The sequence below is a fragment of the Haliotis cracherodii genome, unplaced genomic scaffold, assembly GCF_022045235.1.
Source record: "Haliotis cracherodii isolate W230 unplaced genomic scaffold, xgHalCrac1.p SCAF_52, whole genome shotgun sequence".
NCBI classification, from domain to species: Eukaryota; Metazoa; Mollusca; class Gastropoda; order Lepetellida; family Haliotidae; genus Haliotis; species Haliotis cracherodii.
The window spans coordinates 22,473-42,599 of record NW_027266311.1 but is presented as its reverse complement, the minus strand read 5'-3'; the positions used below and the strand labels follow the sequence as shown (position 1 = coordinate 42,599).

Here is a 20,127-nt window from a genome sequence, read left to right as displayed (position 1 = left end):
TAACATTTATAAATCCAATTTTCCTTTAAAGAAAATTATTGCATATAAGTACAAATCTGGCCAAGCGAGTCTGTGAGACAGAGGCCTTTTGATTGAAAATATTTTTTAAAGTTCACTATTTTTCAGGCCAAGCTGAGATTTGACTTGATACCACTGATAGCTGGGTCACTGTCAAGTTTTCGAACATGCGCGGACAAAGGTAATGACGTCATGTTTTTAGCTCTGACGTCAGCATCTTCAGGCCGTCTGTGAAAGATTTAGATCAAGATTTGCTCTAGGAGGTTTCAACCGGACTGGTTTCCTTCTGTCTGTAGCGCAACGGAGCTTGGTACCAGTTTTAATAAGCTTCTCACATCGATGTATTGTTTCCTACACATTCAATACGGTATCCATACCGCGGGTAGCATGCAAAGTAATGGAGCTTTTTCTGAAACTAGTTCCACGATATTGTTGCGCCCGAAACTTAGAGACGGGGCCAAGCTTTCGTCTGTGTCCCGTGGCCAGCGCAGAAGTACCATCCAACACGACCTTGAACTTTCTTGAACCAGAAAATGGCGACCAGGAAGTGATTTTGGGAAGTGATCGTGATGGTTTGCTGTTTTATAAGCAAAATGTGAAATGTCATGGGATACCTTATCAGCCCGTGGATACATAAGGTAGTATCTTCATTATTTATACTTTTTAAAGATATTTTGAAAGTATAGAATAATTTATAGACACGGATCTAGCAAGACTTGCATTCGACTGCACCAACAGGCACTGGGTCACAGGGTGCGGCCGAGGCAAGACATGCTCATTGGTGTCAATCCTCTCTCCTCTCAGGAAATAATGGAGCAATGTTCGTTAATATATTATGACCGCTAATTGTGAATGAACCGCATTCTTTTATCCATAGAGGCACTGTAAGTGTATCCAGTGTGAATTGATTGTTTTGACTATTTCTTAGAAAAAAAACCACAGGGAAGCTGAAACTCGGACGATTGCTCTAATATTGTCAGCCTGAAGTTTGTTCAAAAGATAAGCATGCTATTGTTAGCCATTACCCGTGTGTTATTTGTTCAGATAATTTAAATTTACTGATGTGGCCATTGACTTTAGTTTGGAAATACCAGGTTTTGACAGTAACTATGGTAACTTAAAATTGGCACAGAGACCATAATCTGTTTTATGGTCTCTGCTTGCCCGAATGATATCTTATGATCTTCAAAAATGTTGTTTTTTTTTGTTTTTTTTAATAATAATCAACTGTGCACAGCAAGCAGTAACTGTGATATGATATGTAAAAGAACATTGTGATTGAGAGCTGTTAAATTCCTGCTTGTAGAATAATCAAGACATAAAAAATACACTTAGATTTAATACTTGGAAACTATTTTAAAAACATTTTCTCAGAAACCACAGACCTAGAACTTTTGCTAATGATTTTTTTATAAATTGATGTTTTACCTAAATTAATTTTATTTTTTTCAAATCTCCCCAGAAACTACAGTGATGATGAAGCTGCAGTGTGAGTGATATGGAGAAACACAAGGGGTCTCAAAGCTGTTCATGCCGGTAAAAAATAACAATACACTTGACTTTTTTATTGGGCTATGGCAAGGACCCCTTGATTTTTTGTGCTTAATTTCTGACCATGTTTACTTCTCAGAAACTCTGGTGCTGGTTTACATCAGTTATTATGACCTGACTGACCGTGTACCCTGTAGTGCAAGCTGATTTCCAATGTCCTCTCCAATATTAAACTCAGAGAATGCAGCGAAATGCGACATGTTTGCAGTACAGTGTGGGTGCCCCCCGGGACATTTCACATCCATTCCTTTTCCTTTCAGCCAAGCACCAGTCCAGCAGAGCTTATTCTGGAATGACAAGCTGATGATGAACTTCTTATCAGTTACTGTTTCGCAGCTGATGCTGATTGCTTGTGACGCATTCTGCCCTGACTTCTTCCTGCTTGTTATTGTTGTTGAGTTATATCGGTCATCCATTACAATATTCATCTCGCAAGGCTCAGTACCCTCTTCTGATTAACTTCCTTCACTAATTCTACTTTACATCCAAATCCTGTGTATTCAGTTCAGTTACAGTATTAGCCACCTTGTTAGAGGTTCTCTGCATACTGCTCCTGCAAGGGGATGGAATGTCTGTGTTCGCCATCAGTAATCTGGCTCTTGTGTTTCCAATAGGGATGTCTTGTACTGTAGACCCAAGGCAAGTCCTATGTTAGATGCTGCCGGGTTTGGTCCAGGATTGCCTGTCTTGATTTAGTTGTACAACTTCACATCAGGTGCGATGAAGTCACTCATAACACATTTCAATGTCATTTTCAAGCATGTATTATCTCTGCCTGGCTCTCTGCAGGTGAGGCTTGTCATAGTCAGTGGATGTTGAATGATGCTGTTACAGAGCTGTGTTCCATGCCTCTGCCATCTTTTCATTGTCACATTCCCTCCAAATCAGCTTTGCTTGACTCTTGTTTCAGGTCTTGCTTGCTGGCAGCAGTTTGACCCAACAGCCACACAGAGGTAGAGATGCAGTCACAGTGTGGCAGGTACAGACCGGTGCCATCCAACCTGGACTTGGTGACCAGTGAGAAGTCGTCAGCACTCATCCTGGTGACAGTCCTGGATATCTGGGGCAGAGAGGCACTTTCTGACTCTTCAGATTGAAAGGTGAGACCTTTGTTCCAGGCAGCTTGGCCCTTGCTGAACTGTGACTTGATTCTCTTGCCACTGACTTTCATCATGATTGTTTTATTAGAAACTCTCAAGATCAACACATGTCTTGTGCCAGCAGTCCAAATTGCAGTTGAGCTGTACACACGGTCTGATAATTTGGGGTGTATTGGTCACACCTGGTGGCTCGCTGCACTTGATTGGCTGTACACACAGTCTGACACCTTGGTGTGTATTGGCTGAGAGTGGTCACACCTGGTGGCTCGCTGCACTTGATTGGCTGTACACACAGTTTGACACCTTGGTGTGTATTGGCCGAGTGTCAGCTGAGAGTGGTCACACCTGGTGGCTCGCTGCACTTGATTGGCTGTACACACAGTTTGACACCTTGGTGTGTATTGGCCGAGTGTCAGCTGAGAGTGGTCACACCTGGTGGCTCGCTGCACTTGATTGGCTGTACACACAGTTTGACACCTTGGTGTGTTTTGGCCGAGTGTCAGCTGAGAGTGGTCACACCTGGTGGCTCGCTGCACTTGATGGGCTGTACACACAGTTTGACACCTTGGCGTGTATTGGCTGAGTGTCAGCTGAGAGTGGTCACACCTGGTGGCTTGCTGCACTTGATTGGCTGTACACACAGTTTGACACCTTGGTGTGTATTGGCTGAGTGTCAGCTGAGAGTGGTCACACCTGGTGGCTCGCTGCACTTGATTGGCTGTACACACAGCTTGACACCTTGGCGTGTATTGGCTGAGTGTCAGCTGAGAGTGGTCACACCTGGTGGCTCGCTGCACTTGATTGGCTGTACACACAGCTTGACACCTTGGCGTGTATTGGCCGAGAGTGGTCACACCTGGTGGCTCGCTGCACTTGATTGGCTGTACACACAGTCTGACACCTTGGTGTGTATTGGCTGAGAGTGGTCACACCTGGTGGCTCGCTGCACTTGATTGGCTGTACACACAGTTTGACACCTTGGTGTGTATTGGCCGAGTGTCAGCTGAGAGTGGTCACACCTGGTGGCTCGCTGCACTTTATTAGCTGTACACATCCACCTGGGCAGTTAATCAGTTTAATGAGTAAAGATAGGGCTTTTTTTTTAATAGTTTCAATTTTCATTTTTGTTGATAAATGTGAACTTTAGTTCAATTATTTTATAAAAACATGCATGTATGTGCAAAGAAAATACAGAATTTGTTTACTGGACTAACATTGGTGTTTGCTAGATGTTGGATCCAGGCTGATAAGTTTGTGGTTTAAGTGGCAAGTGGGAGGTTGGTCAGCATGCAACAGGAGAACAGCCTATGACCAATATTAATTATGGTGGGTTGTCATGTCACTGTAGATAGCAAAGAAGGAAAGTAGTTGTGGTCTGAGTTGTGACCCCACCCCACCCCACCCCACCAGACAATCAAGTGACTTGATTGACATTATGAGCAAAGGTCATCACAAGAGAGACATGATGACATGCAATCAAGTCATCAAGACTGACCATCTGAATCTGTCGCTTCTGAGGACAAGCATGAGTTGCTGATCATGAAGCACTGGGCTGCCAGGGGCAAACTTAGGTTCATGTTTAATGTGGATGGTCTGGAAGTGAGATTCAGATTTAAGGATGGTTTGTGTAGCTTCAGGTTGAAGACTTCCTCTGGAAATGGGTCAAGTGGTCAAATAGACTATGCATACTAGCCAGATATTGGTTTGCATAGCTTCAGGTTAAAGGCATTGTGTTTAGATTACAGGGTGTCTTCAGGGTGGGTTGTGATTTTTCTGGTTCAGTCATTCTCTGGAGATGAGTCAATGGTCAAATCAACTGTGTCCAGTGTCCAGGGCCCACTTGCACAAAGCGATCTTAGTGTTAAGATGATCGAAACTCCCATACTTAAACTTCGGCTAACAATAGTCTTATCGCTAAGATCGCTTTGTGCAAGTGGGCCCAGGGTGTCTTAAGGGTGTTTTGTGTTGTTTCTCTGGAAATGGTCAAGTGTTCAAATAGACAGTGTATAGTAACCAGACACATCATAGCATGGGTAGGTGTCGATTACAGGGTGTCTTAAGGATGGATTTGTGCAGTTTCTGGTTAAGGTAATTCTCTGGACATGAATGAAGTGTTCAAATAGACAGTGTATAGTAACCAGACACATCATAGCATGCGTTGGTGTTGATTACAAGGTGTCTTAAGGATGGATTTGTGAAGTTTCTGGTTAAGGTCATTCTCTGGACATGAATGAAGTGTTCAAATAGACTCTGTTCTCAGACCATACTGAGTGAGTGAGTATGGTTTTACGCCGCTTTTAGCAATTTTCCAGAAACACCAGAAACGAACCCAGGTCTTCGGCATGACAATCCAGCGCTTTAACCACTAGGCTAACAGACTGTGTTCTGTGACCAGATACATGACAGCCTGGGTAGATTTAGATCACAGGGTGTCTTAAGGGTGCTTTGTGGTGTTTCTGGTTAAAACATTCTCTGGACATGGGTTAAGTGGCCCAATAGACTGTGTTCTGTGACCAGATACATGACAGCATGGGTAGATTTAGATCACAGGGTGTCTTAAGGGTGCTTTGTGGTGTTTCTGGTTAAAACATTCTCTGGACATGGGTTAAGTGGCCCAATAGACTGTGTTCTGTGACCAGATACATGACAGCATGGGTAGATTTAGATCACAGGGTGTCTTAAGGGTGCTTTGTGGTGTTTCTGGTTAAAACATTCTCTGGACATGGGTTAAGTGGCCCAATAGACTCTGTTCTGTGACCAGATACATGACAGCATGGGTAGATTTAGATTACAGGGTGTCTTAAGGGTGGTTTGTGGTGTTTCTGGTTAAAACATTCTCTGGACATGGGTTAAGTGGCCCAATAGACTGTGTTCTGTGACCAGATACATGACAGCATGGGTAGATTTAGATTACAGGGTGTCTTAAGGGTGGTTTGTGGTGTTTCTGGTTAAAACATTCTCTGGACATGGGTTAAGTGGCCCAATAGACTGTGTTCTGTGACCAGATACATGACAGCATGGGTAGATTTAGATTACAGGGTGTCTTAAGGGTGCTTTGTGGTGTTTCTGGTTAAAACATTCTCTGGACATGGGTTAAGTGGCCCAATAGACTGTGTTCTGTGACCAGATACATGACAGCATGGGTAGATTTAGATTACAGGGTGTCTTAAGGGTGGTTTGTGGTGTTTCTGGTTAAAACATTCTCTGGACATGGGTTAAGTGGCCCAATAGACTGTGTTCTGTGACCAGATACATGACAGCATGGGTAGATTTAGATTACAGGGTGTCTTAAGGGTGCTTTGTGGTGTTTCTGGTTAAAACATTCTCTGGACATGGGTTAAGTGGCCCAATAGACTGTGTTCTGTGACCAGATACATGACAGCATGGGTAGATTTAGATTACAGGGTGTCTTAAGGGTGGTTTGTGGTGTTTCTGGTTAAAACATTCTCTGGACATGGGTTAAGTGGCCCAATGGACTCTGTTCTGTGACCAGATACATGACAGCCTGGGTAGATTTAGATCACAGGGTGTCTTAAGGGTGCTTTGTGGTGTTTCTGGTTAAAACATTCTCTGGACATGGGTTAAGTGGCCCAATAGACTGTGTTCTGTGACCAGATACATGACAGCATGGGTAGATTTAGATTACAGGGTGTCTTAAGGGTGCTTTGTGGTGTTTCTGGTTAAAACATTCTCTGGACATGGGTTAAGTGGCCCAATAGACTGTGTTCTGTGACCAGATACATGACAGCCTGGGTAGATTTAGATCACAGGGTGTCTTAAGGGTGCTTTGTGGTGTTTCTGGTTAAAACATTCTCTGGACATGGGTTAAGTGGCCCAATAGACTGTGTTCTGTGACCAGATACATGACAGCCTGGGTAGATTTAGATCACAGGGTGTCTTAAGGGTGCTTTGTGGTGTTTCTGGTTAAAACATTCTCTGGACATGGGTTAAGTGGCCCAATAGACTGTGTTCTGTGACCAGATACATGACAGCCTGGGTAGATTTAGATTACAGGGTGTCTTAAGGGTGCTTTGTGGTGTTTCTGGTTAAAACATTCTCTGGACATGGGTTAAGTGGCCCAATGGACTGTGTTCTGTGACCAGATACATGACAGCCTGGGTAGATTTAGATTACAGGGTGTCTTAAGGGTGCTTTGTGGTGTTTCTGGTTAAAACATTCTCTGGACATGGGTTAGGTGGCCCAATGGACTCTGTTCTGTGACCAGATACATGACAGCCTGGGTAGATTTAGATCACAGGGTGTCTTAAGGGTACTTTGTGGTGTTTCTGGTTAAAACATTCTCTGGACATGGGTTAAGTGGCCCAATAGACTGTGTTCTGTGACCAGATACATGACAGCATGGGTAGATTTAGATTACAGGGTGTCTTAAGGGTGCTTTGTGGTGTTTCTGGTTAAAACATTCTCTGGACATGGGTTAAGTGGCCCAATGGACTGTGTTCTGTGACCAGATACATGACAGCCTGGGTAGATTTAGATTACAGGGTGTCTTAAGGGTGCTTTGTGGTGTTTCTGGTTAAAACATTCTCTGGACATGGGTTAGGTGGCCCAATGGACTCTGTTCTGTGACCAGATACATGACAGCATGGGTAGATTTAGATCACAGGGTGTCTTAAGGGTACTTTGTGGTGTTTCTGGTTAAAACATTCTCTGGACATGGGTTAAGTGGCCCAATAGACTGTTTTTAGCTCACCAGGCCCAAAGGACCAAGGTGAGCTTTTGACATACCGTGGCATCTGTCGTCCTTCCCTCGTCCGTCGTCCTTACGTCAACAATCTTTTCAAACGACTTCTTCTTCTGAACCACGAATTGGAAATTAATGAAATTTGACTTGAAGCATCCCTAGATGGTGGGGATTCAAAATTGTAGATATGGTGGTGCTGACCCAACAAGGGGCTGAGGGGCGGGGCCAAATAGGGGTAATTTGGCTGTATTGCTTTAAGCAACTTCTTCTCTGGAACTAAGGGATAGACATCAACCATATTTGGTTGGAAGTATTCTCAGGTGATGGGAGTTCACAGTTATACAAATGGCGGGGCTGCAAACCGATATAATCCCCAACCTACACTAAACAGATAAATGTATACATATGTTTGTTATAAAGAGAATAATACATTTATGCCAACAGGATTTGCCTTGGGGTCCAGCCTTGCCTCTTGAAACCTGGATCATAACATGGAAACAGTTCAGATCGTTATGCTACATTTGTATCTAGGGCCTCTGGTTTAGTGAAGTGAGGTGAAATGGGGCTAAGGTTGTGTTCAAGATTACTGCACTTACATTGCAACGTGCGTCGGTGCATGCACACTTCTAGTCTGAACTTATGCTGATTTTATCAAGTAAGCCCACTGAAATAATGGGTATCTCTTCAGCTCCATGAGTAACAGATTGAATGATTTCAGTCTCTGATTTCTTCAAATCACCATTCGGTTTCTTTGGATTCCGTTACAGGATATCAGAGCCCTCAGCCTGCACGGACAAGTTTGTTCTTTTGTTTAGCCTTACAGCTGGGCTACCATGTCCTGTACATGCAGACATGGAGAAGGATTTGTACCGTGCATCATTAATAATAGGTTACTAAATAGGCAAATGATGTATTTTACAGAAGGGAAAAGACATTAAGAATTTTTACATACTGCAACGAGCAGGTCAAATAATTATAGTCCATCTACACAGCGCTATATCCACGCATGAGCTCAAAGATGACGATGTTGTATTACTACCCTGATCATCGGATACAATTCACCCGACATAAAGAAGCAGACAAACTCCTATAGCCCCCATGACCAGAACACGAGATGTGCAGTAAAGCAGTGTGCATGTAAAGGGAAGTAACTGCGTGCTATATAGGATTGCATTGTTTTTAAATATTAGGATCTTTAAGTTTTCCTTTTTGAAAATGGAAATGAAAGCGAAACGTGTGGCAGAATTTATGATGATGCAGGCGGTGCTTGAGAACCAAGGTTATCATTTGTTTGGCCTTAGTATAATATTCCCCAGAAAATATCTGCATTCTTAGCGGCCATGATGGGCCTGGGTATGGGCAGCTGAATGTCATGTCTGTTTGACATGTAAATGTCATGCACCAGTGTCACCTTAGTTCTGACCCATGAAGATCGGGGTAGAGTTGCCTTCAGCAATCCATGCATGCCGCAAGAGGAGACTGAGGGGACTGGGTGGTCAGGCTCGCTGACTTAGTTGATGTATGTCATTGTATCACAGTTGCGTAAATTGATGCTCATGATGTCAATCACTGGATTGTCTTGTGCAGACTCGATTGTTTACAGACTGCCCCCATATATCAAACAACACTTCAGTTTCACACAGTCTGCCCCCTCTCCATGCCTGCACGCGGCATGTAAAAATATCCGGCATGGTCCACAGTGGCTGACATTGTCAATATTATTATCAATTCTATAAACCCCTGACATGCGCCATTGATTACCTGTGTGACACGGTTCACTTGAAAAAATCTTGAAACTGTCCAAATTACAAATGTGTAAATGTGTGTGTCTTTTGATATTGTGTGTGTAAGCTATATGAATAGTTACATTTTGATTTCTGTCAGCGTTATAACTACTGGTAGCCCATCTGGCACAGTGACTTGGTTGATTGCATGTCCTGGAATCTCCTTTAAGTGTATCGATGCTCATGGTGTTGACCACTGGATTGTCTGATCCAGACTCCATTATTTACAGACGCTGTCATGATTATAGCTGGAATATTGGAATAGTGTGGCGACTACACCCATACAAACCTGAAATAGCTCTAAAAAAATAACTTTCAGTATATGTCTACAAGAACACACACCATCGAATGTGATAAATATTTACTTTTCTTTATAGAAAAAATTGTTTATTATTTGTGAGTATTATGTCACTAAGAATAGATTGTGTTAATCTAGTCATCAAGGATGTTGAACGTTCGTACAGTCAGGACATGCTGTGTTATATCCTGACACCCTGAGGGGATTCGGGGTTACAACTGATCCCATCAACAAGGGTAGATCAACTCAGTGGCCAGATTGATAGCCTGTCCTACCACACAGCGTCAGTCATGCTGTATTATATCCTGACACCCTGAGGGGATTGGGGGTTACAATTAATCCCATCGACAAGGGTAGATCAACTCAGTGGCCAGGTTGACAGCCTGTCGTACCCACAGAGCGTGGGTCGTTACTTGTAATTTCAATCACTGGATTGTCTGGTCCCGATGGGATTATTTTCAGACTATTGGAATTTTGCCTAGTGTAGCCTGTCGTACCCACAGAGCGTGGGTCGTTACTTGTAATTTCAATCACTGGATTGTCTGGTCCAGATGTGATTATTTACAGACTATTGGAATTTTGCCTAGTGTAGCCTGTCATACCCACAGAGCGTGGGTTGTTACTCGTAATATCAATCACTGGATTGTCTGGTCCAGATGTGATTATTTTCAGACTATTGGAATTTTGCCTAGTGTAGCCTGTCGTACCCACAGAGCGTGGGTCGTTACTCGTAATATCAATCACTGGATTGTCTGGTCCAGATGTGATTATTTACAAACTATTGGAATATTGCCTCTTGAGATGGGCCAAGTGGTCAAATAGACTGAATACTGACCAGATACATCATAGCATGGGTAGATTTAGATTACTGGGTATCTTCGGGGTGTTATTTGTTGTTTCTGGTTAAGGTCCTCCTCTTGAGATGGGTCAAGTGGTCAAATAGACAATGTATACTGACCAGATACATAAAAGCATGGGTAGATTTAGATTACAGGGTGTCTTAAGGTTGTTTTGTTTTGTTTCTGGTTAAGGTCCTCCTCTTGAGATGGGTCAAGTGGTTAAATAGACAATGTATACTGACCAGATACATAATGACATGGTTGGATTTAGATTACTGGGTATCTTCGGGGTGTTTTTTGTTGTTTCTGGTTAAGGTCCTCCTCTTGAGATGGGTCAAGTGGTCAAATAGACTGTATACTGACCAGATACATCATAGAATAGTTGGATTTAGATCACAGGGTGTCTTAAGGGTGGTTTGTATTGTTTCTGGTTAAAGTCCTCCTCTTGAGATCATCAAGTGGTCAAATAGACTATGTATACTGACCAGATACATCATAGCATTGTTAGATTTAGATGACAGGGTGTCTTCAGGGTGATTTGTATTGTTTTGGGTTAATCTCATCCTTTTGAGATGGGTCAAGTGGTCAAATAGACTGTATACTGACTAGATACATCATAGCATTGTTAGATTTAGATGATAGGGTGCCTTCAGGGTGATTTGTATTGTTTTGGGTTAATCTCATCCTTTTGAGATGGGTCAAGTGGTCAAATAGACTGTATACTGACCAGATACATCATAGCATTGTTAGATTTAGATTACAGGGTGTCTTCAGGGTGATTTGTATTGTTTTGGGTTAATCTCATCCTTTTGAGATGGGTCAAGTGGTCAAATAGACTGTATACTGACCAGATACATCATAGCATGGGTAGATTTAGATTAATGGGTGTCTTAAGGGTGTTTTTTGTTGTTTTTGGTTAAGATCTACCTTTTGAGATGGGTCAAGTGGTCAAATAGGCTGTATACCCACCAGATACATCATAGCATTGTTAGATTTAGATTACAGGGTGTCTTCAGGGTGGTTTGTGTTGTTTTTGGTTAAGATCTACCTCTTGAGATGGGTCAAGTGGTCAAATAGACTATGTATACTGACCAGATACATCATAGCATGGGTAGATTTAGATTAATGGGTGTTTTAGGGGTGTTTTGTGTTGTTTCTGGTTAAAGTCTTGCTCTTGTGACAGGTCAAGTGGTCAAAAAGGCTATGAATACTGACCAGATACATCATAGCATGGGAGATTAAGATTACAGGGTGTCTTAAGGGTGGTTTGTATTGTTTGTGGTTAAAGTCCTCCTTTTGAGATGCGTCAAGTGGTCAAATAGACTATGTATACTGACCAGATACATCATAGCATTGTTAGATTTAGATTACAGGGTGTCTTCAGGGTGATTTATATTGTTTTGGGTTAATCTCATCCTTTTGAGATGGGTCAAGTGGTCAAATAGACTGTATACTGACCAGATACATCATAGCATGGGTAGATTTAGATTACAGGGTGTCTTCAGGGTGGTTTGTGTAGTTTTTGGTTAAGATCTACCTCTTGAGATGGGTCAAGTGGTCAAATAGACTGTATACTGACCAGATACATCATAGCATTGTTAGATTTAGATTACAGGGTATCTTCGGGGATTTTTTTGTTGTTTCTGGTTTAAGTCCTCCTCTTAAGATGGGTCAAGTGGTCGAATAGACTATATATACACACCAGATACATCATAACATGGGTAGATTTAGATTACAGGGTGTCTTAAGGTTCTACTACTCCAAATCAGAACCAGTTTGGACAGTGCGTTTTTCGTAGGGAGCCTTCAGTGCAGATCGAGAGATATCTGTAGGCTGTGATTGGAGGATATTCTGTAAGATTTTTATGTCTTTCAAATGTACATCCATCCAGTTATTAAAACTGACTATGTTTTTTATTTTTAGTACTGTCTTTTTCAACATGATGACTTATGCTGAATATGACCACAGCTATTTTCAAGTAGGTGACATTTGGTGCGAAACTGGGGATGGTGTGTTTAGCTTCCTGTACTCGGAAAAGGAGCTGGCTAAGCTAGTCATTTTTTAATTTTTTTATTGCTGCTCTAAGGCCAAACTGTGCACACACGTACAGGTAATAGCTGTTGAATGCTTAGTTATTTAAAAAAAAAATATAACATTACTATAGAAGTCTATGGGAAAACATTTGGTTGTGTGTAACCTGTAGGGTGAATGCACATTTCAGTAATTCATACTTTACATGCTTTCCTGTTTATATTTCACCATGGATACACCATGGAGGCAAATTTAAAAATAATGACAGTGAAGTTGGGGACATTTTGGGTTGAATGGAGCATTTGGATGGCCTGGAAATGAATTTTGCTTCGTATTGTGGTCGAACTCAGCACGAACCCCCCAGAGTACCTCTGTCCATCAAGCCCTCCTCCTGCCTTCTGAATTTGTTGAAACGGATAAATTTGACAACAAATTAGGATAAAGTCACCACTGCCACAACAATTTCTGCCTTGTGTCAATCGCTTGCCGGTCAAGTTACGCGATACCGTTATCTTGAGTATGAAGCATGTACACTGCTGACAGCAGAATAGGTCACAAATTCCCTTATTTATAGTAAACAATGTAGTATACCAATATATCTTTCTGTTAGGTGCTTTTGTGCAAATGAATGATGCTATTTTTCTATTAAGTGTCTTAAAACAGACTTAATTATCACTCATATGACTTTCAAATAATTATTTTGTCCCCTCAAGAACTGACTCCTGGCTGTTATATCCAAACTGGTTTGCCATTTGATATTGTCTGAACACTTTTTTCAGCTTTTAGCCTGCCTGATGTTGACTGGGGAGGTATATGTGCACTCATGCAGAAGAAGTAGTTTCACATCCAATTTGGCATTTGGAGAAGCTGATCCAAAGTCCGGTGTTGGCAGTGTGTGATCGACAACCCTTGTTTTGCCTCGCTGCGCTCTATTACCTTGTAGAAGTTGTGGAACTTGGACATGTAGGTACAATAAGTACATTTAAGAACCCCAGTCCACTTGAGGTTCCTCTGTTGCTCTCTATCAAGTGCCATAATAAGATCACCCTCATGCACTAGACATTTCTGACAGTGCTCCCTTAATGCCTCACTGTGCAGTTTTTTAGTTTTCAAATATGAAGTAAGGGCTATACACCAGTCCCAGAACCTGCTTAGATGAAAATAATATCCACTGGCTCTTTTGGAATGTAACATTATGGTTCTGAAATCATCTGTATAGAATGTGATAGTGTTCAAGAATACTAAATTATCTCCCCTGTTTAGTAAAATGCATTGTATCTTTCATTCCCCTATAAACACATAAATTATTAGAGAGAAACACTATTTTAAGCTGGTATTACATGACACTGTTAATTGTGAATAAAAAGAATTACATTTATGTCAGGGTAAGCTGTACATTATCAAAATTATATGGAATTTTAACTTTGTTTCATTGAAACTGTCAAATAACTGAAATTAGCAAGTTTAGCCACCTTGAAACATTAAACAGTAAGTATGTTTGATGTCCTGTGAGTATTTTAAAGTCTTAACTAAATAAATCAATAGAGTTAAGTGTAATTTCCTTCCATGTTGTGGTTTCAAAGAGCTTTCTTCTACTTGAGGGTCCATTTCCATTTCTCGGCTTTAATAGGCGGTATGGTTCACTGGTCAGCTTTTGAGATTGCTGGCAACAATGCACCCCTTTACTTCCTATTTTCTGGTAAAGTTCATTATCCAGCCTTACATATATGATGACTTTAAAGCTGCTTAATGTGTTCCTTGCTTATTGTTGGCCTGAATTCCATGCACTCTGTCCAATTTTGAGATTTTTTTCTGATTCCTTTCCATGTGTACTTATGTCATCAGCCTATATCATAGGTGATTATACTTTTGATTTTTGGAGTAAATGAAAGCACAAACATTTGTGATAGCCCCTCCATAGATGATTTACCAAATGCTGACCGCCATTTGAGTGTTAAATTATATAAACAATGGATGGTGTAAGTTCGAGCAATCTCAATCAATATCAATCGCATCATGTCATGAGTGTCAAAACCATATTCCATGAATGTAGCAGACTCTGCTATGTTCTGATGATGTCAGCAAAGGAAGGCAAACAACAGACCACTACTCAATTTTTATACATTGTTAGATTTAGATTACTGGGTGTCTTCATGGTGGTTTGTGTTGTTTCTGGTTAAGATCCACCTCTTGAGATGGGTCAAGTGGTCAAAAAGACTGGATACTGACCAGATACATCATAGCATTGTTAGATTTAGATTACTGTGTGTCTTCATGGTGGTTTGTGTTGTTTCTGGTTAAGATCCACCTCTTGAGACGGGTTAAGTGGTCAAAAAGACTGTATACTGACCAGATCCATAATGACATGGTTAGATTTAGATTACTGTGTGTCTTCAGGGTGTTTTGTGTTGTTTGTGGTTAAAGTCCTCCTCTTGAGATGGGTCAAGTGGGCAAATAGACTATGTATACTGACCAGATACATCATAGAATTGGTTAGATTTAGATTACAGGGTGTCTTCTGGGTGTTTTGTATTGTTTCTAGTTAAAGTCCTCCTCTTGAGATGGGTCAAGTGGTCAAATAGACTATGTATACTGACCAGATACATCATAGCAATTGTAGATTTAGATTACAGGGCATCTTTGGGGTGTTTTGTGTTGTTTCTGGTTAAAGTCCTCCTCTTGAGATGGGTCAAGTGGTCAAATAGACTGACCAGAGACATAATGACAGATTTAGATTACAGGGTGTCTTCAGGGTGTCTTCAGGGTGGTTTGGATTGGGTTAGAGTCCTCCTCTGGTTGATAGTCTGTGAGTATGAAGAATGCTGCCTCAAAGTCTTCGCAGGTTTGCCATGTTTGAGGTGAGGGTTTTGCTCCAATTATTCATGAAGATGGAGATGTCATGTAGCTGGAATATCTGTGACTGTGACAAACAAACAACAGTTTCTCAACTGTAGACAAGGAGGAGGTAATTTGCAACATTTGGTGGAAGAGTAAGCTCCCTTTGGTCTGTTGTCCTGAGGAGGATATTTGAAGTTTTTGTCTTGACCCTGACCATTATTTTATATTTGTTGGATCACAGATTGTCAAAGTCAGACGTCTGAGTTGGGAACAGCCAGGATCAGCTGCACATTGGAAGCCCGCCCCATTCCCCAGACCTTTTGGTAGACTGTTTATCCCGGAAGAACAAGATTGTGTCGACGGGGTGGTCTCTACATCTTGACTTGTTTGCAGTGTGTCTCAAGCACAAGCTCCCCATCTCTGTCAGTCCAGTACCATATCCGCATCCATAACTCTCCACATGGACGCCCTGTCAGTGAGTAGGGAGGGAGTGCTCGCTAACAGTTACCCCCCTAGGCCTCTGGAAGACCGAGTCCCAAATGATATTGAGGTCGGTTGGTTGTTTAACGCCGCACTCAGCAATATTGCAGCTATATGATGGCAGTCTGTAGATAATCAAGTCTGGACCAGACAATCCAGTGATTAATATCATGAGCATCGATCCACGCAATTGGGATCGATGACATACATCAACCTAGTCAGCGAGCCTGACCACCCGCTCCCGTTAGTCGCCTTTTACGACAAGCATAGTCGCCTTTAACGGCAAGCATGGGTTGCTGAAGACCTATTCTACCCCGGAATCTTCACGGGTCTGATTGAGGACATGGATTGTGTTTCCATAGCTCTTGGTTCCCAGACTGTTTCCAATTATCATGACAGCTCCACTCCAGCTCCCACTACGTCGCAATCTGCTTCATCAGCCTCGATCAGACATGGAAGCCTTCACAATCTACACATACACACTTCGAGACTAGCATGGCGAAAGTGCAGACATCTGTTTTCTCCATGTGGCACGGTTTGGAGACTTTCCTCCTGCGCCGTCTGATGGCTCAAGTTTGGACAATGGCCTAGAGGAAGTGGTTTGGAACACAGGGCAGGAACTTTTCCCATGGTAGCAGATTATTTGGCTACATCTCCACCAGAAGAATAACTTCAGACATGGTACGATTGAGGGATACCCATCAGTTTTAGCATCGGTCCTCCAACATGATGGACTCTCCATCAGCACCCCTCCAGTCCAAAATGGCCTCATGAAATAATTTCAACTGGAGAATATTCAAATGCCCGGCACATTGTCCGAGTGGAATCTGGCTGTGGTCCTGTGTACCCAATGGAGGCACTCTATGAGTCTGTGTGTAAAGTAACTCTTCTACAGGCGTCAAAGACTCCCTAGTTTGCTTGCCATGGCAACAGTGACTACACTCACTCACTCTTCTGTGATCAGATACATCATATCATGGGTAGATTTATATTACAGGGTGTCTTAAGGGTGGTTTGTGGTGTTTATAGTTAAAGTCATATAGTTTCGCCCTTCGGCCAGACGCTCTATCCACCAGACCACGGAGGCGGTTCTGTTGTTTAGTGGTCAGATACATCATAGCATGAGTAGATTTAGATTACAGGGTGTCTAACTCTTTCAATGCTGTAGGCCAGTAGACCAGCAAAGATGTCATGACTCCCCAAACACCATAGGCCGGTCTCCGAGCCAGCGTGTATACAATTTAACAACAACAAATAATTATACATCCTATACTCGCGTTAACAAGTCATGTGACTACCAGAAACAAGAGTTGATGTATTACAGGATGTTTATTTAGAAAGTTTCTTTAGATAGCTGAATTTTCTGAATGTAAACTTTGTGTTGTGATTTGACTTTGAACATACGTGTGTAATGGCTGCAAGTCATGATTCATATAGCGATGAGATGTCAGACAATGATTTTATTGAATATGTTGGTGGTTTTGATTTGCTTGAACTAAATCCTGAGTGCGAACGGGAAAGTTTTTGCAAACTGTTTCACGACAATGAAGACGATGGTTTCAAAGGCTTCATGGAATATTTTCCTCCGGGATTTTCTATATGGGTTTGGAACAAGGACTAAGATCTTGACCGCGAGGAATTTGTGAGTGAACCTGGATTGTCTGGTCCAGACTCGATTATTTACAGACCGCCGTCATACAGCTGGAATATTGCTGAGTGCAGCGTTAAACACCAAACAAACAAAATAAATATATGTAAGTGTGTTGGTTGATGCATGTCATCGTATTCTAAATCCTTGGATCAATGCTCTTGATGTCAATCACTGGACCGTCTGGTCGATGATTTACAGAATGCTGTCATATAGCTGGAATATTGCTGTTTGTAGCATCAACAAACAAACAAACAATCCAAACAGTTCAACTCAACCTGATCTCAAATACAAAATCGTAGAACCAAACAAGTCATCAAAGTGTTATTATTATTTTTACAATTTTCATGTTAGGTGAAGAATAGTCAAAGGGAGATAATCCACACTTTCAACACCCGTCAGTCCACCTCCTACTGTCACCTGTGCCATCTGGTGTTTGAAAACATATTAGTTCGCTGTCTGTGTATGATATTGGATAGTAAAGTGATTTGTTTCAGCCTTTTGTATTTTTTCCTCTTTTTTTTCACTTGTCTTTCTAACCAAAGTTAACGAGATGATATTTTTGGGGCGTTGCTGCTGCAAAATATGAACTTTTATTATTCTAGGATCAAATATAACATTCATATAACTCAAAGAGCATTCATATTTCAACTATTCAACCAGAAAAACTGTTAAAATCCTTTGTTTTATTTTCAGCTGAAGAACACTGCCACATCCAAGGGAGATAATCCACTTTCATTGCACCTGCCAATCAAGCAACTTCAGTAACCTATGCTGTCTAGTGATGTAAATATAATTAGATCCTATTGTCTTTGTATGCTACATGATAATATTCTAATCTGTTTCAACCTTTTGTGTTATTTCTCACATTTACTTACCTTGGCTAACCAGCTTACCTGGCCTAACGAGTATACCTCAAGTAGGCAGCAGCAGCAGCAGCAGCCATCACACCTGTTCTGTTGTTCCATTGAAAAATATAACACAACAAGGTTAAATAGCAGTCATGTGACTGAAATCAAACCTGTATTATTTGACAAATGTTTTATTTATTGTTTCAGGTTAAGCACCTCAACACCTCCATATCAGTTCTCACCTGTGCAACGCCTGGGTCACCTACTTTCCTCCATCTTCCTGAGGCAAGGGAATTAACTGACTATAAAAGTCCTGTTTCCACCCTTACCGAACTACGCTGGAATTTCATGGCTTGATCCTAGCGCCACCAGTGGCAGTTACATGTTATGGCCCTTCTATGTCCCTCCAACTGACCGGTCAGTTTCCACCTCCCTCTGGTATCACTTCCATTTGCTTCAAACAGTATGGCGGCACATAGTCAAGATGATATGATCGATAATCAAGATCTATATAGTAATAAAATGAGTCTTACACCCATTTGACAGTACACATGCTTTGGAAATCCTGCAGTCGAACCAAAGCTGCACGATGGAATCCATGTTGTTTATGAACTGGATGTCTAGTTTCTTACGCGATTTTGATTGGACTATGTAAAGACTCATTAGTCCAGCCACAATGTAACTCCAGAATTCGAGCCTAGTTATGCAAGGGTGGAAACTGGACTTTTATAGTCAGGTAACTCCCTTGCCTCGGGAAGATGACTTTCCTCCTGCTGCCCGAAGATCAGAAGACACTATTTATTCACTGTTATCACATTTTCTGTTACTGTAAATCTATTTATAGCTTCAATTCTGTTACCTTGTCTGTTTTTTACTGATTGTTCACCTGTGATTACCTTTAATTAAAGAATGGTAGAAAATTAAAACATTTTTTCATGAATTTTCAAGTACGACACAATCTGGGCATTGCAGTGACAGGTAGCTTGTTGGTATTGCCTCAAACATAAATATACCAGAACAGTTTAAAGAAACAGGAATACTTTTCTTCAACAAGTCTCTGGGAACTTGATGTGCAGGCGTTCAATGGTTGTGGGAACTTGATGTACCAAGGGAAATAACTCTGGTTGCCTTATGTTGAAAGAGTTAAGGGTGTTTGTACTGTGTCTGGTTAAAGGTTCTACGACACTAAATCAGAATCAGTTGGGCCTGAGCCTTTTGTGGCCTGAGTATGTCCTGGCCTGAGCCTTTCGTGGCCTGAGTATGTCATGGCCTGAGCCTTTTGTGGCCTGAGCCTTTCGTGGCCTGAGCCTTTTGTGGCCTGAGTATGTCATGGCCTGAGCCTTTTGTGGCCTGAGTATGTCATGGCCTGAGCCTTTTGTGGCCTGAGTATGTCTTGGCCTGAGCCTTTCGTGGCCTGAGCCTTTCGTGGCCTGAGTATGTCATGGCCTGAGCCTTTCGTGGCCTGAGTATGTCATGGCCTGAGCCTTTTGTGGCCTGAGTATGTCTTGGCCTGAGCCTTTTGTGGCCTGAGCCTTTCGTGGCCTGAGCCTTTTGTGGCCTGAGTATGTCATGGCCTGAGCCTTTTGTGGCCTGAGTATGTCTTGGCCTGAGCCTTTCGTGGCCTGAGTATGTCCTGGCCTGAGCCTTTCGTGGCCTGAGTATGTCTTGGCCTGAGCCTTTCGTGGCCTGAGTATGTCTTGGCCTGAGCCTTTCGTGGCCTGAGTATGTCTTGGCTTGAGCCTTTCGTGGCCTGAGTATGTCTTGGCCTGAGCCTTTTGTGGCCTGAGTATGTCTTGGCCTGAGCCTTTCGTGGCCTGAGTATGTCTTGCGAATAATGAATTGTTTTTACAATGATGGAGTTTGAATAATTCCAGCTTTTTCTTTGCATGGCAGTCGTTACTTACGGGGATTTCTTGTATGTCTTAGCTTTAGGTTCTTAATTATGGCTTTTGGTAATCTCACCATCTATTTTTCCTTTCACCCTGAC

At 42.0% G+C, this 20,127-nt stretch overlaps 1 long non-coding RNA gene across 1 annotated transcript; it reads left to right on the top strand.

Moving 5' to 3' along the window:
* The first annotated feature begins 622 nt into the window (after positions 1–622).
* On the top strand, positions 623–18,426 carry LOC139444469 (uncharacterized). The gene is made up of 4 exons (XR_011651767.1): positions 623–656; positions 2,480–2,669; positions 17,986–18,075; positions 18,348–18,426. It is a non-coding gene; the product is annotated as an uncharacterized lncRNA (long non-coding RNA).
* The last annotated feature ends 1,701 nt before the right edge of the window (positions 18,427–20,127 follow it).